A 23,873-nucleotide genomic window follows, 5' to 3' on the forward strand; every position below is an offset into this window, starting at 1 on the left:
TTTTAAAAAAGTAAACAGGTACATAGCATTTACTATGTGCTAGGCACTGTTCTAACACTTTATAAATGCTAAGAAACTCACTGCAACACTGTGAAGCAGACACAGATAAGAAATACAACTACAAATGTACAAAGCAATAAAAATATTTGCCTGAGGTACCACCAGTAAAATGGTAGAGCTGGGATTTGAGCCTAATCAGCTCCTGAAGGGATACTAACCTAGCTGGCCTCTTTTATACCAGCAATTTAAAATGTAATTGCTGAAACTATTAGTACCTGAAAATAGTTATAGTTCCCAGAGATGGATCTGAAAAATTTATATAATACACACTGAAGCAATGCATATTTTTCTGATTCTTCCAAATGAAATAAGCTCATGTGCAATGATTAATGTTTCTTCCTACACAAACAGCTATCAACAACAATAGCAAAAAATCACCTGACATGGAATCAACTTCCAACTTGCTATGTAACCTTGGATAAGTCACTTCACCTGTCTGGGCTCCACTTTCTTCATCTATATAATAGAAAAATAAAGATGTAGCTTACATGGTTTGGGAGTTCTTTAAAGCCAGATTAAGTCAGCCAGCAAATGTGATCAAAAGAGCAATTAGGAAGAACATGGGCAGTAACCATATTGATTTTCCCCAAATTGTCCTGCCAGTGTGAAAGGAGGTTAGGGAGGCAAAGTGCAGAATTGATCTCCAAGTCTATTATCCAGAAGTGCTAACAGTTAATAACAACACTCATGGCATTTGCACAAGAAATAAAGAACTCAGTCTGGGAGAGCCACATTTCAGTTCACTTTCTTGGCCTGCCTGCCTGAACTCTGCATCTCTGCCTGCTCTCTGCCTCCTGAAAGTCCTCAAAAAAAAGACTCCTGCAGGAAAGTCCTATCTTTGCCAGATTAAGGTCCAACCTCTCTCACTCCAGGCTTCTTTTATCAGCGATCTTCTTGGATTTAAAAAACCAAGTTGCCACTAATCCTTTTAGCTCCTTATCTAGAGTATCAGTTACCAAGCCATTCATTCCTTACCGCAATATACATGCTAAAAAGCCAACCAAACACTACAGGATGGTTATCAAACCAAAGCACAGTGGTTTCTTTGCATTTCTATATGTATGTAATATTGTACTAAGGCCTAGTGGTATAAAGATTCATGGTAATGAATGAAAATAAACAAAGACAGAGCTAAAGGAATAAAAGGTAATAAAATATAGTAGAGTAAAATATCAGAATATCATTTTAATAGATTTCTTTTTGTCATTCAAAGTATTTGCATAAATTTAATCATCACAGCAAACCCAAAATTAGGCTAGATGAGTTTTATCAACCCCATTTGAGAAATGAAGGTAATCAAGGCACAAAAATTTTACATAACTGTACAAACAAGTAGTTGAGGATCCATATCTCCTGATTATTAGGCCTGTGTCTTAACAAGAAAATCCTGATATAAAATGACTTGTCTCTGACACTTCAGTTAGAAAGAGGTTTCTTATAAAAGTGGTAGAAGTAAATAATTGGAGTTTAAGGATAGTAAAAACTCTTTAGTAATTCACTCAGTAAGCACTTACTGAGAATCTACTATGTGCCTGGCACTGTTTTAGGTTCTGGGGATTTAGCAGCAAATGGGGTCCAGGGTGGCATTCTGTCCTAAAGAGCTTACATTCTATCCAGTTTGGGAGAAGACAATAAACAAGAAAACAAATAAATATAAAATACAAAGACTGGTAATGAAGAAAAGCAGGAAAAGTAACAGAGAATGATGGGGGGTAGGGACTGCTTTAAATTGGATGGTCAAGGCAGGCCTCTCCAAGGACATTTGATCTGAAGGAGGCAGGGCCATGCAAAGATGCAGAAGGCAGTTCAGGCAGAAGGAATAGCAGGTGGGAAGTCTCAGGGTTGGGAGGCAGCTTGGCTTGTTACAGGAAGAGCCAGCAGCACACTGGGGCTGGGAGCACAGTGACTAAGGAGATGGTGTCAGAGAAGGCCGGGCTACGCAGGCCTTACATTAATTGGGGTAAGGAGCCACCCGCAGGGTCTTCAGCAGAGGAGTGGCAAGACCTGACTGACAGCTTTAAACCGTCACTCTAGCTGCTCTGGGGAGAATAGATGAAGGGCGTGGATTGGAGGCCGGGACTCCAATCCAGGGGCCATCACAGTGGTCCAGGCAAAAAAAAAAAAAAAAAAAAAAAATGATGGCACCTTCCCATATATCCCCCCTACTATGGGAACTCTGTATTTTCTGTCTGATTTTTCTGTAAACCTAGAACGTCTCTAATAAAAAAAAAAATGATGGTGTCTTAGTGGAGGTGATTTGGGATATATTTTTATGGGGGAGATCACAAAACTTTCTTATGGATTAGGTGTGTGAGTAAAAAGATAGCAAGAGTGTTACCTAAACTTTGAGCCTGAGCAACTGGACAAATAGAATACCATTTTCCAAAATAGGGGAGCCTGGCGTGTAATTTTCTGTCCTAGTTAGATTGACTTAAGAATTAGTTTTCGAAAGTGAAAAGAGCTTTTGGCTTAAGAATCTTTAGGCTATATTACCACCTTTTCAAAGATAAACTGTGTACAGCAACAATGATGTTCTGCTTCTGAGACAGAATCCTGAACCAGCAGCCTGATAGCCTATGATATTTCTCAACGTCCTTATATAAAACAGTTTCAGTCTACAGCCGCTTTGAGGGCACCAGCACCTCTGCCACCGAGTGCCCTGCGGGCAGGGAGACCCCGACCCTGCGCCCTAGTGGGCTGCCAGCGCCGACGCTGCGCATTTGGGCCGGCTCCCCTTGGGGCTCGCCTGGCCTTCCCTCCCTGGGGGTTGCTGCTGTGCACTGCCCAGTGCCCTGGTCCCCCAACTCCCTTCTTTCGGCACCTCGATCTCTGGGCTCTCGGTCCCTTCACCCTCCCCGTCTCTTTGTGCCTGTCTCCACCCTCGCTTTCGCGGCCTTCGTCTCCTCAGGGCTTCTGTGTTCTCACGGTTTTCCTCCTCAAGGTTCGGCCGCCTCCCGGCTGACCCCCTTGTGGGGGCCTCCTCCCTTCCGCCCCGTGCCCAGGTGCTTCCGGCTCCCGTTCTTCCCTGGGTGCACTCCCGGCGCGTGGCCGCCTCCCTCCCTGGCCTCCTGGCATCTTCCTCCTGGCTCAGCCTCTGGCTGTGGGGAAGGCAAGGCCCGCTGCAGGCAGCTTGAGGGAGCGCTGGGTGCAGGGTCAGGGATTCTGACCCAAAGAATGCCTCTCGGCCAGGGGTGGCGGGTGCCAGGGAAGGAGGTGCCACAGAGGAGCCGCCCCTGGTGGACCCCTGAGGGGCTGCCCTGCAGGGCCCCCTTGAGGTGGGTGCTGGGCTCAGCCACCTCAGCCACACAGTAAAGCTGGTCTGGACACACCATGCCTGATAAAGCACCCCCCGCTCGCATGCAAGTGCCCAGGCCACCCCCACCACGCCTGTCCTCTCATGGGGGTGGGGCCGGAGGGGCCTGCTGCGCCAGGTGAGGGCAGAGGATGGGGTGGTGGTGCCCGAGCCCCCCATCAGGCTGGACCCCGTCGGGTTCCTGACGCCACCTGCATTCCTGCTTCCCGCATCTTTGTCCCGGAAATGCAGAGACTGTCTGCCCTCCCCATCTCTTCTTGTATCTTTTTGAATCTCCAGAGACTAATTTTAATTGATTTGGAACAGCACATTTTGGTACCAAATGTAAACACCCTCCATTGTAGATTCTCAAAAAAAAAAAAAAAGAAAAGAAAAAAACAGTTTCAAGACCCATGAGTAGAGAATTATAATAACATGACTTTTGTTGAGGGCATGTTTACAAATATGAATAATGGAAGCTTAAGCTCTACATTCTTTCAAGAAGTACAAGGTAAAAGTCCATGGTTCATTTAAAAGGAATGTTAAATATCTGCCTTAGATTCATACTCCTGAGAAATTAAATGTGCTTAGTTTGTGAGCCAGTGGTTCTTTGTGGGAGCCAGGGTCTTGAACTTCCAGGAACTATGCTGTGCTGAGACTGACCTCAAAGATTTGGGGACAGTGCCATCATATAACCCATGCATGATTGATAAGAGGACTTTTGGGGTACAAGGGCTTAGCCAAAATTACCAGTAAATTAGGGACAAAGCCAGAACTATGTAAATGGTAGTAAATAGACACAAATTATTTGACTCACGCAAAGAAAACTGAAAGGACTGCAAATTCCTAAAATGTGGGCTTCTTTTGTCAGTTTCCACATTTACAGAAAATGGCTCCCTGTCAATTTTTTAGCCTATCTGAATGGATATGAATTACCTGTGATCGTTTTTATAGATGAAGGAGAAATGCTAATGGAATATAAACTCTTAATGGACAGAGACCTTTCTGTCTTATTCTCTGCTGTGTCCCAACAAGAACTGTGACAGGTATACACTTAGCACTTAGCAAATTTTTGTTGAATGAATGAATGAAGAAAACTTGACTAAATTACTAAATTGAAGGAAAAAATAGAAGGTCAAAGGACTTTACCATGTTGTCAGGTAAAGCCTAATAAGAAATTCAGGAGAAACTTTTCTCTCATGGTGAGCAGTTCTTATCTAGTACACTCTTCCTCTGGTGTCACAGTTGACTTTTCATTGCCCTACATATTTGTATCATTCATTGACTGAGCATCAGCAGATCTTTATTTTCGGTTCCACCACTTTTATCTGTGGTTCACATATCTCACCCATTTTTTCATGGTGAGCAGCTCTTATCTAGTACACTCTTCCTCTGGTGTCACAGTTGACTTTTCATTGCCTTACATATTTGTATCATTCATTGACTGAGCATTAGCAGATCTTTATTTTTGGTTCCACCACTTTTATCTGTGGTTCACATATCTCACCCACTTTTGCATACTTACTGGTTGGCAAAGCCAACTGAAGAATTGAATAATTGGCTGGCTGGCAGCCCCAAAACTTGGCTTCTTTTGACCTCCCTCTAAATTCCATCCAGGATTTTAAGATCCATGTCTAAGTTTCCATCTTGTCTTAAACCTACGTTAGTGCATCCACCCATTCTGACCTCATTCTGAGGACTGATCTTTTTTTCCATTACCATCAATTCAGCCATAGCTATAGGGTAGCTAAACATGGAAACTAGTAAGGAGAAAAGAATAAGAATGAAAAAGGAACTGGATGGGATAATTCTGTTCCCAGACCACCCCTCCTTTTGGAAGGTATTTGGTGGGAAAGCAAAAGCTTCACACTTCCACAGCATAGGCTGGCCTGGAGATCTAAGTGTAGAAGTAAATGAGCATGAATCTGTCCTTGTTTCCAAAGCTTATTCAGGTTCTTGGATCTAAAGCCTTTTAAAAATATGTCTAAGTCATTCTAAAATGAGAAAATGAATAGTATATATCCTAGAAGAAAACCAAGGAGAGATAATAAAATAAAACTTTCCCATCTCCCTTTTTGGTGACATTACACTTAAAAACAGGTATGGGGAGGAGACCAAGGTTAGGAATTTCAGTTAGGTTAATCTACTTACAAGCAGAATTTCTTCCAGTACTCAAGAGCCTTTGGCAAACATTAGTTGGCACATTCTTCCTAAAAGGTAAAAGCCTTTTTTTTCATTGGCAGGTTTTAAATGATACTTAAGAGTATCAGGCAAACCTTCCAAACCATACCCAAAAGAGGTTAATCCAGAACACACAATATCCCCAACTAGCTCAAGATCAACAAAAAAAATTAGCATGAGGATTGCAAGATATTAATAGTGGAACATAATTCTGTGTTATATATAGCTCCACATCTGGGCAGAGCTATTCCCGAGTATTTGAATTTCTCTTTGCAGTGGGCAATTGCTTATACTTGATGCTATTACATATCCTGTACTTAAAAGAACCACAGTTTTAGTCACAGTGTATCCCTTGGGACCATAGTTCTCAATCTTTGGTGGGCATATGAATCAACTTTGGCAAGTTTGTAGAAAATGCAGATTTCTTGTCTCTTCCCCTCACCTATCTAATTAGACTCCTAGGGGAGGAGATTTAAGAACCTGGATTTTTAACAAGGAAAACCAGTGAATCTAATGCATGTGAGAGTGGAAACTGGAGTGAGCTCCCTGAAGCTCTATTCAAAGCTTACTTCTCTACATCCACCACAGAGGATGGAACTTGATAGATACTCAATGAATATTTAATAAATGAAAAGCATTTAGCATTTATGGACACCAGCCAGTGTCCCAAGCACTCTATACCTATTAATTCATTTAATACTCACAATAAAGGACTATTGCTAACTTTACTTTGACACTTGCTGGGCACTCTACCTACACACTATCCAGATTGTTTCATTACTTTCAGCTGACATCTCAGGAACATTCTCCCTGTCCATCTATTTAAAGTAGAATCAACCCTCCTCCCATCCCATCACAAGACTCTGTTCCTTTTCTTTTTAACACTTGCCTCTCTCTAACATTATCTTGTTTAGTTTACTGTCTGGCTCCTCTATTAAAACGACTCCATAAGAACAGGAATCTTGCAGATCTTATTGTCATTGCACCTCCAATGCCTGACTCACAGTAGATGCCAAAGAAAATGTTAAATGTATAGTAAATGCAAAGCAAAGGAATTATATTTGCTATATAATTTCTCAGTTCTCTCAGCATTTCCAAAATTTATAAGTGTAAAAAGTGAAAGACTTTTAACCCAAAAGTGTCCTGAAAATTATCTCCCTTATCTCCCTTGTTCTAAGTCATAGCATGAATGTTAAAACAGGGAGAACTAAGTAAGGGTTAAAATGAAAAATCTGGATAGTTTTTTCACTCTATTGCTTCAGTATTTTGTTTGAAATGAACTCTCGGTACATGAGATACACCCATGATTAAATGTAAGTAAAAAACACATTCCAAAATCACATGTACATGATTTTTAGATTAATCAATGTTTTTATTACCCAAACAATGACTCTGTTTTACTATTTCAAAAGGTTGCATCTACAGGACACACCAAAAGAGCTAGTAGAATCAATGAAAGTCAAGCCAATTGTTTCAAAAGTAGAAAGAGTGGATAGACAGATTCACTCCAAATGGTGAATGTGTAAGAATCATGAATTGTGTTGCCCTATGCCAACAAAATCGTAATCAAGAGCTGACTGTGGGTTCAGGAAAGAGAAAGAAAGAAACTTGTTTTAAATGGATTTCTCCTACAGTGTGGCTTAAAATTACAATTTCTTTGAAGAGGTCCACTTGCTAGTTGAGGTCATATCAGTGCTAACCAAATCCCCACAGTGTCCCTGCTGTGGATGAGTGCCTCTCTCTCCTCCTCTTCATTTATGGTGTGGGTCTTAGCAAATAAAAGCTAGGACCTAGAAATCACCACTGAATGAAGCTTTTTATTCCAAGCAATTTTTACCACTTCTACTAAAACACCAGACAGTGAATGTTGTCACTGATGCTGTTGGATAAAAGATACTCAAAATCAACTAGAAACTTTAAAAAACAAAATTGTTTTCCTTGTTTTGTTTTGAAAATGTCTTTTTGCTGTGGTCACGCAGGGAGTTATGGCCAGACCCGGGCTGGTTTCATTGGTCTTCTCAGAACATATGCCTGGAGCACAGAAAAATATTTCCAGTTTTGAGGAATTGCTGATCACCAGTGATAGTCATTTTAGTCTGTCATTGAGTCTTAATATGAAGCTTGGAAATAGCAAATAGATAGGGAGAGAGGGTGGAGGAAGGAGTGTAAATGGTAGTGAGATCATTCTTACTACAGGGAGGTGAAGACCCTTTACAAAAGCCTTCACCTAGGAGGAATTTTGCTTCCTCCTTCCCCTAGAGAAAGATTTAATCAGAATCTTTAGAAAAAGATAGAGGAATTTGTTGTCGTTCTAAAAAGTTCAAAGTGCAACCCAGTCCAGAACAAAGATAACTTCTACCTTCATTACCCAAGCCCTCGAAATCATCTGAGTTAACACAAAGCCAGGTTTAGCACTTTTTGTTTTCCAATTTGTGAGCAAAACATGATTTGGAATACAAATTTCTCTGAGGTTCATGTGTGGAACTGAGAAATTCTGTCATTTCCTTATCAGAAGCAACAGGAGAAATTCCAAATATAAAGAATCACAGAGATTTATTGCTTCAATTCCCAGCCTGACACTTGGCTCAGCGCAGAGGACAAGCAGCCAAAAAGAAGTCCTGCACTAAAGTATGAAGGGAACTGGCTGCTTGTGAAGTCCAGACTTGGGAGTGACACAAACGGGGGTTTGGGCTTTTATTCGGCCAACAAAACCCAGTCTGTTTGAAGTCGGATCAATTGATTTCTTGAACATTTCAAATAAGCAAAGTTCTGCAGGAAATGGGAGCCAGATGCATTTTTAACTCAGGAGTTCCTTGAAGAGAGGCAGAAAAGAGTCAAACAACATTTTCTACTTTCATTTCGCAACCTCACCCCACTTACACACACACAAACACACACACACACACAGACACGGCTCCCATAGACTTACTCTCTAAAACTATTCCCCTGACACGTGTGTAGAGACAATGCTTGAATAAACCTAGGAGGGCCACAGGTAGAAATTTTTTTATTCAAATAAAAAAATGAACAGTATATGTCTGATTTAAATGTGCATCAACTCCTTTAAAAATATTGCACTGATTTGGGAGGGGCTCCAAAACATTTAGCAAGCATCTAGCATGAACAAGGCCCTGTGCTGGCAATTTTCCTAATAACCCTCTGAGGCAGATTGTCATTATTCTCCTTGTTCACCTGAAAAAACCAAGGCTCATTAAGATTCAGTGATTTGCCAGAGGCCACAATGGCTATAAATAGAGACTGGAATTGACTTATCAAAGGAATCCCCAATTGATCCTCAGGGGTTGAAATCCAAATGGAAAGACTGATTTCTAAGATTAAGTTTCTTCTATATTAGCTCAAGTTCTCGCATCCTTGCATGAGGTACAGGAATAAATTGGTAGTGTGATCAAGTTCTAAGTACCAGGAGAGGAGGAGTTGGCAGCTTGTATGTGTGCCAGAAATACCACCAAACCGAGTAGGCATAGCATAGATACAACTTTCCCCCAGGAACTCTAAGGGGAGAAAGAAGGGGTTTCTCTCCTCCCTCAAAATAAGCTTTGGCTTCAGAGATTTGGAAAAACATAAGGAATATGAAAAGAAGGAAGCAAACTCACTCCATCACACCTAGCTGCTACCTTGTTAACACCTTGTTCTTTGCACTTTTGACTTTCTCAGAGGATGAAGTATTTCTTTACTCTTAATTTCACATATGCTTCCCAGGAGCCCCCAGGTTTCCTGGAATTTTTGTTAAGAATTCCAGATATTCTAGCAATAATTTTCAGACACCACAACCTTGGCTGACAGAGAGCAGATACATACCATGTTTGGTACAATCAACCTCTAGGGATTTTCCCTCTGCTTTCTTCTGCTTTTGCTTCCAGTGAAACTGTACCATTATTGGTTTTGATTTATTAATTATGATCATATTTCCCTCCCCAGAAATCTCATTTGCAAGATAAGGAAAGAATAAAAATGTTAATAAAGAGTCATGCCTGGTATTTTATTAGCTCTCCTCTGCTCTTGCTCTTGAACTCTGCTCTATTCTTGGGCACTTCTGGGTCAGCAAAGAAAATCATGGACACTTTATCATGTTGTATTTGTGTGTGAGTGGGTATCTATGTTAATTAGGCCTGCCCCTAACATTTGTGGTACTTTGGGCAAGTGTACAAATAGAGGTCCACATACCATACATCTAATTATTTAGAAGCTTTAATTCAAGCTAAAAAAGTATTAAATAAAATACGTTCTATCCCTCTACCTTGGCAAATACACCTTCATAACGACCTGGAACACCACATCAGAGTCTAGAATTCTTGAACTCCTTGAAGTTCTATTCCAGAATGCAAAGGTACAAGGAGATCAGCCTGTTGCCCTATCCCCCGAGTTCTTTTGTTTGCATCCCAAGCTCTGCCACGCACTACTACAGGTTTCACAGCTACACATTGAGCATCTAGTCCATACAACCAAGCTCTATTCATTTCCCCTAGGCAACGGCCACTCCCTAACCCCACTTTGGGCCCAAGGGTGAATACCCATGACCTCAGTGAGGCCAGCCTCTAAGAAAAACCTGGTGCAGGCCCATGGAATTTGATGCTATAATCTGTGCACCCAGCAACTATTCTAATGCTTCTATCACCATGGGATTAGCAAGCTCAGTCACTTGGTCACCTTCTCTGCAGCTTCCCCCAGTAACTGTGCATTTGCCCTTAGTAGTTGGAGGTTTGACTTGGAAGAGTGGTTGTCACTTACACTAACCTGGGACTTTCTGCTTCCTGTGAAATCAAAATAGCCTCTTCCTTCTCAGGTCCAATGACCATTACCCACCAGAGGCCAAGGAACCTCAGAGTATCACAAAATCTTCTCCATACCTAACTGGAATTTTCAAGAGGTGCCTTGTGCAAGAGGATTTACTTATTCTATCTCTAAGGTTCTGAAGAGATTAGGGATTGTGTCTTATTTTTCTTTATTCCAAGTTCCTCTGAGTTCTTTACATATATAAGAAGTGTTTAAAACTTTTTAAATAAATGAAGTTTTACAGTATTCTCCAATAACCCTGAGTTTTAATCTGACAGCTCAGTGAATATAAAGAGGAGAACAATATTAGTATAAAAATTCCAAATTCAGTCATTGTGGACAGGCATGAATATGGAAAGTGTATACATGTGCCAGGGTCTTTTCTGTATTCAAAGTCCCTATTCAAAGAGGGCAATGATTAAATGCCTAGACCCTAGAAACTGGCCCCTGAATTCAAATTCCAGGCCTGCTATTTACTAGCTGTTGACTTTTAACATTATTTATACTCTCTGTGCTTCAGTTTCCTCCCAGGTAAATAGGAATGAAGATGATAATAGCTCCCATCTCAGGGAGATTTTCTTTGAGAATTAAGTGAGTTAATCAATATGAAGTGGCTAACTGAATTAATCAACATAAAGTGCTTTGAACAGTGCCTGGTAAATAATAAGTCCTCCATGAATGATACCTGTCGTGCCAAACCATCCCATAATTTAAGCACAAATATAATATCTTTCAGCAGATAGAATAGTTGACTTTTTCAAGTGATTATAAAGTAGGTAACCATACTTTTCTCTTATAGTAATTAAGAGAACTATTATTAATAATTATAGTTAACAAAATTTAACCAGGAATAACAGAATATATAATAATTTTACATTAGGTACCAACTGCTGCCAGAGTAACACACTACAGTGAGAAAATGCAGCTCACAGAGACATGGTCTTGGCTGTCACAGTATCAGCTGAATCACGCTTTTTCTCCCCCCTGGAGCAAGCGTCACCCTTTTGGGATTAACAAGGACCAGGGACATCACTCCTAGCTCCAGTTTGCTACAATTGCTACAGTTCCTCCAAACTCACACCAAAAACCACCACGAATAAACTCCACCATTCCCAGATCAGCATCCTATCAATTCAGCAAAAGGTAACTGGTAGAACAGGTAACACAATGGGAATCCACAACATGTAATTTTGTTGTTGGTGTCTACACTCTCCACAACAAAGCCAGAGGAAAGTGCAGCAGTTCTGCAATATCCAAAATGTTCCAAAGCATACAGACCATTTAAATCCTTTTGGGAGCCTCAAATTCTTTCCCTCATGATCTTAACCTTTGTTATACAAACCCATCCCAAATTCCTTTCTTGACCATTCTTCAAGGTGAAGTTTGGACTACTTATTGTACTATATCTAGTTACTGTTTACTTCCTTGTCAGGTGGTTTTCTCATTATAATATCATTAGTATAAGACAGGGGCCCCTATAACAAAGAAATGCTCAGTTGGCCCTATAACTCTTTATTGGTCATACCCATTGTTTTAGTTTGCTAAAGTCTTTGAAATGCAGATACCATGTAATGGGTTGGCTTTTACAATGAGGATTTATTAACTTACAAACTTACAGTTCTGAAACCATGAAAATGTCCATATCATAGCATCAACAGGCAATGCTTTCTCCCTGAAGACTGGCTACTGGTGATCTGGGACTCCTTTGTCACCTGGCAAGGTATATGGAAGCATCTGCTAATACTACCATTCTCTCCTGGGTTTTGTTGCTTTCAGCTTCTGGCTGCTCTGTCTATGGCTTTCTTTCTCGGTTTCTGTGTCTTTCTCTGTCTCTCCTTCTATGAATTTCATCCTCTTAAAAAGGACTGCATTAAGAAGATTAAGACCCACCTGGGTCATGCCTCAACTGAAATAACCTAATCAAAACATCCAACCCTCAATGGGTTTACACCAACAGAAATACATTACTTTTAAGAACATGATCTTTTATTAGGTACATAACAGCTGGAAAACATGATACTCCAACCTCTGGACCCCCAAAAAACATGTTCTTTCCATATGCTTCAAACCATCACACACTAATGTTCTTGGCCACCAAGCTATGAACATTAACATTTTAGAGTTTTCTCCTACTTCTTTTGTATGTTTCTCCATAAGGTCTCATTGGCCTGTTACACTTTTTCCTAAATTTATTAACATCTCATTTTATTACTACTATATATCCTTAATGCCTTTCTCTTCTTCAACATGACAGATTTGTCATCCAATGCCTATTCAAAAACAATATATATATATATATATTTTTTTTTTTTTTCAAAAAAGTGTTCCAAGCATCGTGATTCAATGCAAAGTAAAATGACTATTACCATTGGTACTTTCTTTCTGAAGCTAATATAGAGTATTTATTTATCAGATGATAGTTCAGCAAACCCAGGACAGATTATTTCTTTTAAGAATGGTTCTATTTATAGATTTGCCTAAGGTACCAGAATTGGTTGATAAAAGATACATTAATATCCTATTAGATCCTGAATCCATAGTAATGGCAAGAATGCAAAGCTATATGATGCTTATAATAGCTAAGAAACTCTCAGACATTTGTTATCAAATTTGATCCCCATGAAGATTATTATTCCCATTTTCCATGCTAAGAAACAGAGATTCCTAAAGTAACACGAATGGTATGTGGCAGAGCCAGGATCCATCTGATGCATGCCATAACATGGATGAAACTTGAAGACATGTTGAGTGAAATAAGCCAGACACAGAAGGACAAATATTGTATGATCTCGCTTATATGAAATACCTAGAAGGAGCAAGTGTCTAGAAAGAGATAGCAGATTATAGGTTAGCAGGTCCACAGGCTCCTTCCACTGTGCATCCTGCCACTCAGCACAGAGTCCCCAATCACTGCAGCAGCATGCTTTGGAAGAAAGAACAGAAACTCAAACAGTTCATGCAATCCATGCATTCAGGCTGCGAAGCCAATTATCAGTACAATTAACTGTGAAAGGAAAACTGGACTTTTAGATTCCTGGTTCTTTGTGTACTCCTTCAATGATTCTTCATTTCGCCTTAATATTTTCCTTTAGAAAAAAGAATAAATTTTGAGGGGAAATGTGGTGCTATCAAAATTAATATTCACCATAATAATTGGATTTGACTTTCAAAAGTCAGTGCTACTGATTGGTAAAGATGAGTGTCTTTTAGGGGAGAGAGACACCCTTGAGATAAATAGAAGCATTTTTTCTTTATGTAAGGCACTAACTCTTTTTGACTCCTTCAAATCTTTGTGTGTGTGTGCGTTAGCTCAACAATAAAAAAGTGATCACTCCCACTAGGATGGCTATTATTTTCTTTAAAAACATAAAATAATAAGTGTGGCAAGGATGTAGAGAAATAGGAACTCTAATGCATTGCTGAAGGCATTGTAAAATGGTGAAGCCACTGTGGAAATTAGTGGTTCCTCAGAAACTTGAAAATAGAATTACCGTATGGCCCCACATCCCACTTCTCTGTATATACTCAAAGCATCTGAAAGCAGAGATTTGAACAAATATTTGTACATCAAAGTTTATAGCAGCATTATTCTCAGTAGCCCAAATGTGGAAGCAACCCATGTGTCCATTAATAAATGAATGGATAAATAAAATATGATATATGCACACAATGCAATATTATTCAGCTGTGAAAAGCTATGTGGTTCTGATGCATGCCATAACATGGATGAACCTTGAAGATATGTTGAGTGAAATAAGCTAGACACAGAAAGACAAATACTGTATGATCACACCTATAGGAAATACCCAGAAGAAGCAAGTGTCTAGAAAGAGATAGTAGATTATAGGTTAATAGGGGCCAAGGATGGGGGGGCAGGTGTGGGAGGTGGGAGGGGGGGTAAGATTTATTACTTAATAGGTGTGGAGTTTCTGTTTGATGTGACGAAAAAGTGGGAGTAATGGATTGGTGATGATAGCACAAAATTGTGACTCTAATTAATACAACCACTTGAAAGTGGTTAAGATGGGAAATTATTGAGTTGTACATATGTTACTATAATAAAAAGTTTAATAAAATGTTTAGTTCTGGGAAACCTTCGAAGAGATGGTGTATCCTCCAAGCTTCAAATTAGCCCTGCTCCATCTTTTCCTGGTGAGTTTTATTCCACAGCTTAGAAGGCAATACTTGTTACAGTATAGTTTCACTTCCTTTAAAGATTTCCTTCTTGATGATTTGGGATCATACCTATTTCACCACAGTTTATTAATCCTTGAGTTCCTCAAGACACAAGGTTTTCATTTAACATTTAACTTTGGCCCAGAGGCACTTTTAAGTTTCTCCAGCCCAAAACTGGGAAAAGAGCTGAGGAAAAGTAGCCAGAACGCTACAACAATATTTTTTAAACCCTCATATGTTCAGATTTAAAAATACATACATTTATCTTTTCTTCAGGAACAGTAATAACTCTAAGCTGACAATATTTTTATTAATATTCCTGGTAACAGCTGGTGGACCTAATGTGGTTTCTTTGGAAAACAAAGAAAAAGAGGAAGAAAGAAGCCTCAAATACCTCCTATTACCCGTGATGACCTGGCTCGGACCGTGACAGGATTAGGAGCATTTCTTTCATCAAGTCACATGTCATTAGGATGAAAGTTTTGCTCCAGCCCAAATACATTGCAGCCCATCATCACTGTTTTGGTTGATTATCAAAAATGAGATCAACATATAATGCATACTGCCAGTGAATGTCTGAATCACAATGTGCATACGAAGCAGAGAGCTTCAGGATATCAATAACGACAAAACAGATGCCCCCAAAATAAGTGAGAAGTAAAGATAATGATGATGATGACAAGAAGACGTATTTATCAGAATGAGTTAGCATGAGAAACCAACTCTAGAAGAATTATTTCAACTTCGGTACCTGTGAAAGGAACGTTGCTCCCATTTTCATTGTGACTGGGATATAAAGACACAGTCATAAGCTATAAAATGCAGTGGAAACTCATCTACACGTACCTAAAATTTGATTGAGATCAGCGTATAACTAAACCCATTTCAAATTCAAACTATAGAAACATAATTAGTGACATTAAGACAAATTAATAGAGTTTTAAGGGAAAAATAAGTGTTCCTTTTAGCCAAAAAGGTCCTACATTCCTGGGTACAGAGGTCCCAGAAACCCAAACTCTAGAAAGCTGACAAACTCCAAAACGATGACTCTTTTTTTTTCACAGTTGTCCAAATCACTTTTCAGAGCACTGAATATGGAAAATTTCATTTACTCCTCACAACACCCAAGTGTAATATGTATTTCTAATTATCACCTTCTTACAGGTGAAGTGTGTAAGGTGCAGACAGGCAAGTAACTTGCCCAAGCTCACAGAGAGCTTGAGTGGCAGAGGCAGCATTTAAACCTAAGGGCCTGGTTTAGATTCCACACACATAAGCCCGTGCTATTCTTTTTCTCACACTTAGTTCAGTCTACCAGTCAGACTTCCCACTAAACTGCCTTCTGAATACAATAGAAAATGTTAGTGTAGATGCAGTTTAATGCTGTCCTCAGACCATCACCCAAACTCTCCCCATAACCCCTCACCCTACCCAGGACTTCTCCCTGAGGAGTCACACCCTCAAAACTCTCCATCTGCCCAGCTCTCTATTCCAGTTTACATCATCTCATTGCAGTAATGATCTCTAGAAGAGAGTAGATAAAAGTTAATCTTACCAAAACTTTTAACACTAATGTGTGAATGACTTTGTAGGTTAACCCTATAAGAAAGTGTGCCCATTTGGATATATTATATCCCTCCAAAAGACATGTTTTAATCCAATCTTGTGTTATATTTGAATTAGGTTGTTTCCATGGAGATGTGACTCACCCAACTGTAGGTGATAATTTTGATTATATTATTTCCATGGAGGTGTGGCCCTGCCCATTCAGCATGGGTCTTGATTAGTTTACTGGGGTACTTTAAAAAGAGCCTCACAGGCCGAGAAGCTTGCTGACACTGATGCTTAGATGCTTGGAAATGCAGACAGAAGGACATTTAGCCAAGAGATGAAACCCAGAGTTTGCGCCACAATAAACTAAGAGAACACCCCCATACACTTAGAGAGAAACGTCCTTGGAGAAAGCCATTTTGAAACCAGAACCCCAGAGCAGATGCCAGCCACGTGCCTTCCCAGCTGACAGAGGCTTTCCAGACGCCATTGGCCATCCTTCAGTGAAGGAACCCTGTTGTTGATGCCTTAGTTTGGACACTTTTATGGCCTTAGGACTGTAACTTTGTAACCAAATAAACCTCCTTTATAAAAGCCAGTCCATTTCTGGTATTTTGCATAATGGCAGCATTAGCAAACCAGAACAGAAAGTATTTGCATTTCAGTAAAGGTCTTTGTTAACTCAAATGAATCCAAATGGGAGAGGATTTTGTGGTGATTTGGTTGTTTTTGTGATACCTCTGGTATAAAGAGGGCAACATTTGGAATCAGAAAGAAGTTGAAATCCTCCATCTGCTAATATCAGCTACGGGGAAATAGGCAAATAACTCACTATTCTCAGTCTTTTTCGTCATTTGTTTGGGCAAATAAAGTGATAACTTTTCTCAGGATTGTTGTCACAAGATGATATTTGACAGGCACCTAACATACTCTGTGTCATGTGACAGGTAGGAGAAAATTGGTGAATTCAAAGAGCAGAGAGAAGGCCAATGTGGCTGGAGCTTGGTCAACAGGTGGAGGTAGAATGAGGGCCAGGCAGGGACCAGATGAGATAGGGAGTAATAGGAAGACATTGGAGGGTTTTAAGCAGAAGAGTGCTATGATCTGATGCACGTTTTTAAATTGTATGATCATTTTATATATATGTAATGCATCAGATCATATGGACTCAGGAAGAATAATTTATTCTATCACATTATACATATACTGTGTCTTAGTTTACCAGGGCTGCTATGACAAATACCACAGAATGGGTTGCCTTAAACAACAGGAACTTCTTGGCTCACAGTTTTTTAGGCTGGAAGTCCAACATCAGAGTATCAGCAGAGCTTGCTTTCTCCCAGAGTCTGTGGCATTCCAGCTATCCTCCATCACATGGCAATCTCTCTCTCCCTCTGTTCCTCTGATTTCCACTGATTTCTGTCTTCTACTTCTTCTACTCAGTCATCTCTGTCTCTGCATAGATTTCCTCTCCTTATAAGGATTCCTGTTGTATGGGTTACGATCCACCCTGATTCAGTTTGGCCTCATATAAATAGGATCTTCAAAGATCCTATTCACACTTTAACTAATAACACCATCTTCAAATACAAATGGGTTCACACCCACAGGACTGGGGATTAGGACTTGAACATGTCTCTTGTGGAGGAAGGTGATTTATTCCCAGCACATTGATTACCAATTTTCAAGTAACTATTATAATATAAAATATCCTAATTCTGACTGAAAGTATAGTTTTGGCACCACTAGGTTGAATATAATGATACAGAAGTGTTTTTGGAGACATTTCAGTGTCTCAGGTGTCCGTAATGACCATCATTATGCAAGTGAGGCACAAAGGTATAATTTAATAAACTTGAATCAAAATAATGACAGGCAAAGTAAACTTTACTTGAAATTTACACTCCTGAAGCCTAGTGTGCTTTCTACAAAATTAGCATGTTTGAAGGGGAACCTTTCTAGATCATCAAGCTGGGTTTGTGAATTGTGTGAATTTCACATAGCTGAGAGTAAGCCAAGGCCTCTTCTGCTCTTTCCATTCATGAAAATATAAGAGTGTTAACTGTGAAGATGTTAATGAACCCAAAGTATAGCACTGGGAAGGCGCTAAAGGAATTTTAGCTTGTCCCCCTCTCAGGGGATGAAGTGCCCATATGGTGTGTTCCAAGGGGCAGCAAGAGGCCACCATCCCCCAAAGATCCACACACTCCTGAGCTTCCCTATCATGAATCCCTGCTTGGGGTGACCAAAACTCTAATAAAAGACAAATGTTTTATCCTAGAGGAGTAACCCATTGATACCATAGCCAGTCATGAAAAGCTTCTGTCTTAGTTTGCCAGGGCTGCTATAAAAAATACCACAAACAGATTGACCTAAAGGACAGGAATTTATTGACTCACAGCTTCACAGGCTAAAAATCCAAAATCAAGGTATTGGTAGGCCATGCTTTTTCCAAAGCCTATAGCACTCTGGTGGTAGCTTGCCAGCAGTCCATAACTCAGTCTCTGTCTCTATCACAACAATCTGTCTCCTTTTGTCTCCTCTTCACTCTTCCTACTGTGTCCAAATTTTCTTTGCTTATAAGGACTACCGTCTATTGGAGTAATGCCCACCCTGATTGAGATTGGCCTTCTCTTGATAGGATCCTTGAAAATCCCATTTACGAATGAGTTCACATTCACAGGACCAGGGGCTAGGACTTCAATATGTCTTTGTGGGTTTTGGGGATTGATTTATGTCCCTCACAAAAGGCATGTTCAGGTCCCAAACCCTGGTCATGTGGGTATGAACCCATTTGCTAATAGGATCTTTGAAGATGTTATTAGTAAAGGTGTGTCCAGACTGAATGAGGGTCCAATATGGCTGAAGTCCTTCATAGAGATAGACAGCAACTAGTGAAGGCTGAACGGTAATCTAATAAGAACAGATAAGCCATTGAGGGTGATCTCAATGTTATGGAATGCTCAGGAATGAATACGGTTTGCAAACTTTCTTGGGTGTGGTAGGATCATGTTGGAAGCAATGTAGTTATTTTAGGTTATTTGTTTTTCTTATTCCTTTGTTTTGTTAGGGTTTTCCAGTTTTCTTGGGGTATGGTAGGAACATGTTGGAAGCAATACAGTTATTTTACATTATTTGTTTTTCTTAATCCTTTTATTTTGTTTGAATTGTTTTTTTTTAATTTTTTGATAAAGTAAAAAAAACTGTTGCATTAAAAAATTAGCTTCAATGTAGTTATTTTAGATTATTTGTTTTTCTTATTTCTTTGGATATGGTTTATTAATTTTCTTGGGGTATTGTAGGAACATGCTGGAAGCAAAGTAGTTATTTTAGGTTATTTGTTTTTCTTAATTCTTTGCTTTATTTTGTTTGAAATGTTGTGAGGTTTTTTTTGTTGTTGTTTGTTTTAATTTTTCAATAAATAAAGTTAAAAAATATATATATATGGCTGAAGTCCTTATAATATGCAAGAGAAATTGGACACAGCAGAAGAAGCCACAGGGAACAATCAGAAGCTGGAAGTCAACGGAAACCAGAGGAGAAGACATTGCCATGTGCATTGCCATGTGACAGAAAAGCCAAAGACCAAGGATTTCCTCAACAAGCCCCAGAATGCCACAGTCTTCTTGGAGAAAACATCAACTTACTGACAGCCTGATTTGGGGCTTCTCCTAGCACAAAGCCATGAAACAACAAATTCCTATTGTTTAAGCCAACCCACTGCATGATGTTTGTTTTAGCAGGTAGGAAACTAATACAGTGAGGAATGTGATCCAATCCCAAACACCTTCCAGCATTGGTTTGTTAAATTACCTGGTTGGTGCCTAGCAGGACCCCCAAGTGCTTTATTTTTACAAGGGGAGAAGGTCAGGAAGTACATAATGTAATTTTAAAAGGAGCAGGTATGTCTGGAGGGCCTCAGTGAGAAATCCTGAGCAGCAGGTTGGGTGTTACGGAGGGGTTCCCGGGGTCACTGAGGAGAAGGGACCACTGGCAGCAGTCTCTATGATTTCTCCTGGGCATTTGTTCCGTGTGGGACAGGGTGTGAGGATGTGGAGAGGGGGGCTGGTAGTCTCCCAGGCAGTATTCGTGCTGATGAGAACAAACAACCCAAACAAAACAATGACCACAGGAGTTCTTTTCAACATAGTTGAACTGCCTTCTTGAGGCACTGATGCCATGGATACTTTTAGTCCCTTTATATCCAGAGTTGTCCCAAAAAGCAAGCCTCTAGGAGATAGACTGTCAGATTCAAATCTTATATATACTGCCTACTAGCTGTGTGATGACCTTGGAAGTCATTTAACCTCTTTGTGCCCTCATGTCCTTGTCTGAAAAATGAATATGATGATAGCACCCGTCTCCCAGAGTTGTTGGGAATGTATTAAATTCGATAATTTATGTAAATCACCCAGCACAGTGCCTGGTACTTGGTAAATATTCATTCAACGTTAGTTACTCTTAATATTGTTGTTTCTAACAATCTAACAGTGCTAAAACATTCTAAGTCCTCACTAAATATTTGTTCAATGAATCGTTAATAATAACAGTTTCATTGGCCCCTGGTAGCTCCAGTGTTAGGGGCTAAGGATGATGTCTGGCTCCCATGTCACAGTGTGATGTTACAGTGAGTCTGATACTCCAGCCCTGCAGAGCAGTGGCATCCGAGAGAGAGCCCAAGCCTCTTCTCACAAGATTAGGCTCCACTTTACTGTGATGTTTCTGCTCTGATTATTATTTATATTTTTATCTCCGATGAATCTGACAAGACATAAATAAGTTCAAATTCAGCCTATTATCATTTCTAGTCACATAGGATCTCTATTTTCTCTATTTTGAGGAAGCAAAATAATGGTCACTACTTGAAAAGGAAGTTCGTAGCAACCTGAGCTACAAAACTTTACATGAGGAAAAGCCTCATGTAAATTGCACTACATAATTGCATTTTGTGTTTACTCCGAAAGATCCTTTAATAGATGCTGGAAATACCCATTTCTATATTCAGTCAGAACTCAGAACCAAGCAAACAGCTAACGTTTGTGTTTCTGTACCAATATGCACACAATGATAACAATAGATAGATGGCGAGAGAAGGATAGCCTGGAAGATGAATAGGTAGGTGGGGAGGTGAGTAGGTAGATGATAGACATATAAAAAGGAATTTTCTTCACAAATTCTGGTGTCATTTGTTTTGGTAGAAGCTAGAGGATGTAAAGTTCAGCAATAGAACCAGAACAACAATCCAGAATACTGTTATATGCAAAATAGCATGCTGCTTTAGTAATATTTTACCTGCCTAAGAGTTCTTATGGATATCTCTTGATTTTAGTGTGCTTCTGTATAAGACCAGACACTCAGAGAGATCATTCAAAAGTTATTTCTGTTTGTTATACAATGTCTTCTATTTGTATTCTTTGCAAGTCTTGTTCAGACCAATATTAAGATATGTTTGTTTTTTATAGATATACATCAAGGACAGGGAGCTCAGAAGTAGCCTTATTGCACACTGGGACATGGAGGGAAGCCAGCATGACATTGTAAAAAGCTGGCAATTATCATCCAAGTGAGCTGGTGAGCCTGACACACTTGAGGAGGATATGACTGTTTCCCTGTCACTAATTTCACAGAGATGAAAACTAATGCAGGGAGAGTCAGCTAAGCAGCCCCTCTAGACCATGACTCCTCCCAGGACAGGGACCTCATTCTTCACTTCTTGTCGTGTCTCCAGTACCTGGCATGGTGCCTGGCACTTGCAAAGTACTGAATACCGCTGGATGGATGGATCAGTTAATTAATTAATTAATAGGTAAAAGCATTTCTCTGCATTCTTCATATCTTAGGACTCCAATCCCCAAGTAGAGCACTGGGGGAGGATCTGGATGTTATTATGCAAACAAAGGCAAAAAGCCAAGGAATATTTCTTGGGGAAAATATATGGAGAGAGAAGCAGTAGCAGGTGTGAGGGTTCCCCATTGTCCTTGGAACATTCCTGGCTAAGGTCATGCACAGAGATCCAGCAGGACAGGACCTCAGACTCCAGGAGAAGAACCCTGCCCCTTGGCCTATGAGGCTTTTAAACTGTATGACATGGAAGCACTATCCTTTGTCCTGGTGTGATCAGAGGCTAAGAGAAATAGCAGTGTGACATGGCAGACCCTTGGCGCCAGCACCATCCTGGCTGCTCATCAGTCATGGCTGAGGGGAGCACCAACCAGTCCCTCTCCTATCTCGGAGCTGGGGACCAAGCCTTGCAACCCCAGCTGCGTAATATGGTAAGCTACTGGCAGGATTTGGCCCATCAGTATGCACCAGCCCCTCCCTAGGCATGATAGCAGAAGGGAGGGCTAGGGTCCAAGCCTTGAAGGTAATCAGGATTGTTCTCTTTAAGTATGGATTGGGCTGTAGCCATTTTCCCTGGAGCATTATGGGAAGTCCTCTCCTTTCCTGTGAGGCCAGCCTGCAGGGAATTCCTCTTGAACATAACTCTCACCTCTCAGGGATGATGTGGGAAACACAAATTAATCGTGCCATCCTGACCAGCCTTTCTCCCCAGGATCTGTTAGAGAGGCTTCAAGACACTGGGCTTCATGCTTCCATCATAGGATGCCAGTTGACTTGCACCTTCAACTTACTCACTACCCATTGCCAGCTGGGGCCACCCACCTAGACCTCCTAGACTGCCCCAGGCCCCATGTTCCTAATTCTCTAAGTCCCAGGCCCTCGGGCCCTATTCTCCAATATGGGTCTGTTATCTGTCATAAAAATCTCTGGGATGTATTGCCTGACCTAGACTCTGTAACTATAAGTGAAAGTTCAAGCACTCCACAGACCTATGGAGGAGGTATTTTGGTTCCAGGTAGTCATGGGTGCTTTTTAATGTCACTTAAACATAACACATGAGCATCTCCTCCTGGCTGACAAGATGTCTGACCTTGAATTTACTGTGGAGGGGAAGTGATTTTGATTCATATATCCCACTGTGGCCTTTGAAGAACATTAGGCTATTTTCTGGCTCAGTCAAAATGGGCTGACGAGGTTGTAACATGAGATGAGAATCAGAGACCTGACAAAGAGCAAAGGAATTGGGGATAGAGACGGGAAAGAACAAGTGAAAGAGAAGAAGCAGGTAGAAGTGAAGAGGGAAAAATGAAAGCCTCATAGGGAAAGGAAGCAGGATCAGTTTCTTTGTATTTTTTTGCTATGGGTTTGCTGTGGGTTTCCATTGAGGCAGAAGTCATGCTTGAATCCTCCATAAATCCTAGCAAAGTGGTTCAAAAAAGTGTTTGCTAAATGGGATAAATGAGAAAATTATAATGGTATATGGTAATGAGCTCAGTGGAGTGGGCCATGGCAATATTCTAATTGCATGTCATCTGGTTAGCTTCACCTTTTAAGCAAGTAAAATAAGAAATAAATGAAAATAGTTCATTGTAGTGGTTCTTTCCATGGCAACAGTGCCTCTCTTTAAGGAATTTTTGCCCACAATATCCAGATTTTATTACTGTCTTACAACAGAGAAGCCATAAACCTGGAGATGCTGGGAAGCTGACCCAAGGCCACACAGACAAGAGTCAAATTCAGGATAGACACTCCTATTTTACAACTCTCGGGGCTATGACTGTGAAAATCACATAGGATATTCTATCCCAGAGGAGCTACAGATTTAATATAAGAATCAGATAAATTAATAAAATATAAAATATGGGGAAAGTAAAAATAAACTGCAGACTACACAAAGTAGAAATGGGATCATGACAACCAATCTGTAATCTGTTTGTTATTAGGGTGGAGAACAAGATTATGTTCTGACTTTTGGAAT

General features: G+C 40.2%; 1 protein-coding gene across 4 annotated transcripts in view; it reads left to right on the forward strand.

Moving 5' to 3' along the window:
- Window positions 1–23,873, forward strand: part of COL8A1 (collagen type VIII alpha 1 chain) — a 156,723-nt gene that overhangs the window by 107,880 nt on the left and 24,970 nt on the right. The window contains exon 3 of one of the 4 annotated variants that reach the window (XM_037834365.1): window positions 11,977–12,047. The exons of the other annotated variants lie outside the window; for them this stretch is intronic. The gene's annotated coding sequence lies outside the window, so the exon portion shown is untranslated. The remainder of the gene's footprint in view (window positions 1–11,976; window positions 12,048–23,873) is intronic. 4 annotated transcript variants of the gene reach the window in all.

The sequence above is a fragment of the Choloepus didactylus genome, chromosome 1, assembly GCF_015220235.1.
Source record: "Choloepus didactylus isolate mChoDid1 chromosome 1, mChoDid1.pri, whole genome shotgun sequence".
Lineage (NCBI taxonomy): Eukaryota > Metazoa > Chordata > Mammalia > Pilosa > Megalonychidae > Choloepus > Choloepus didactylus.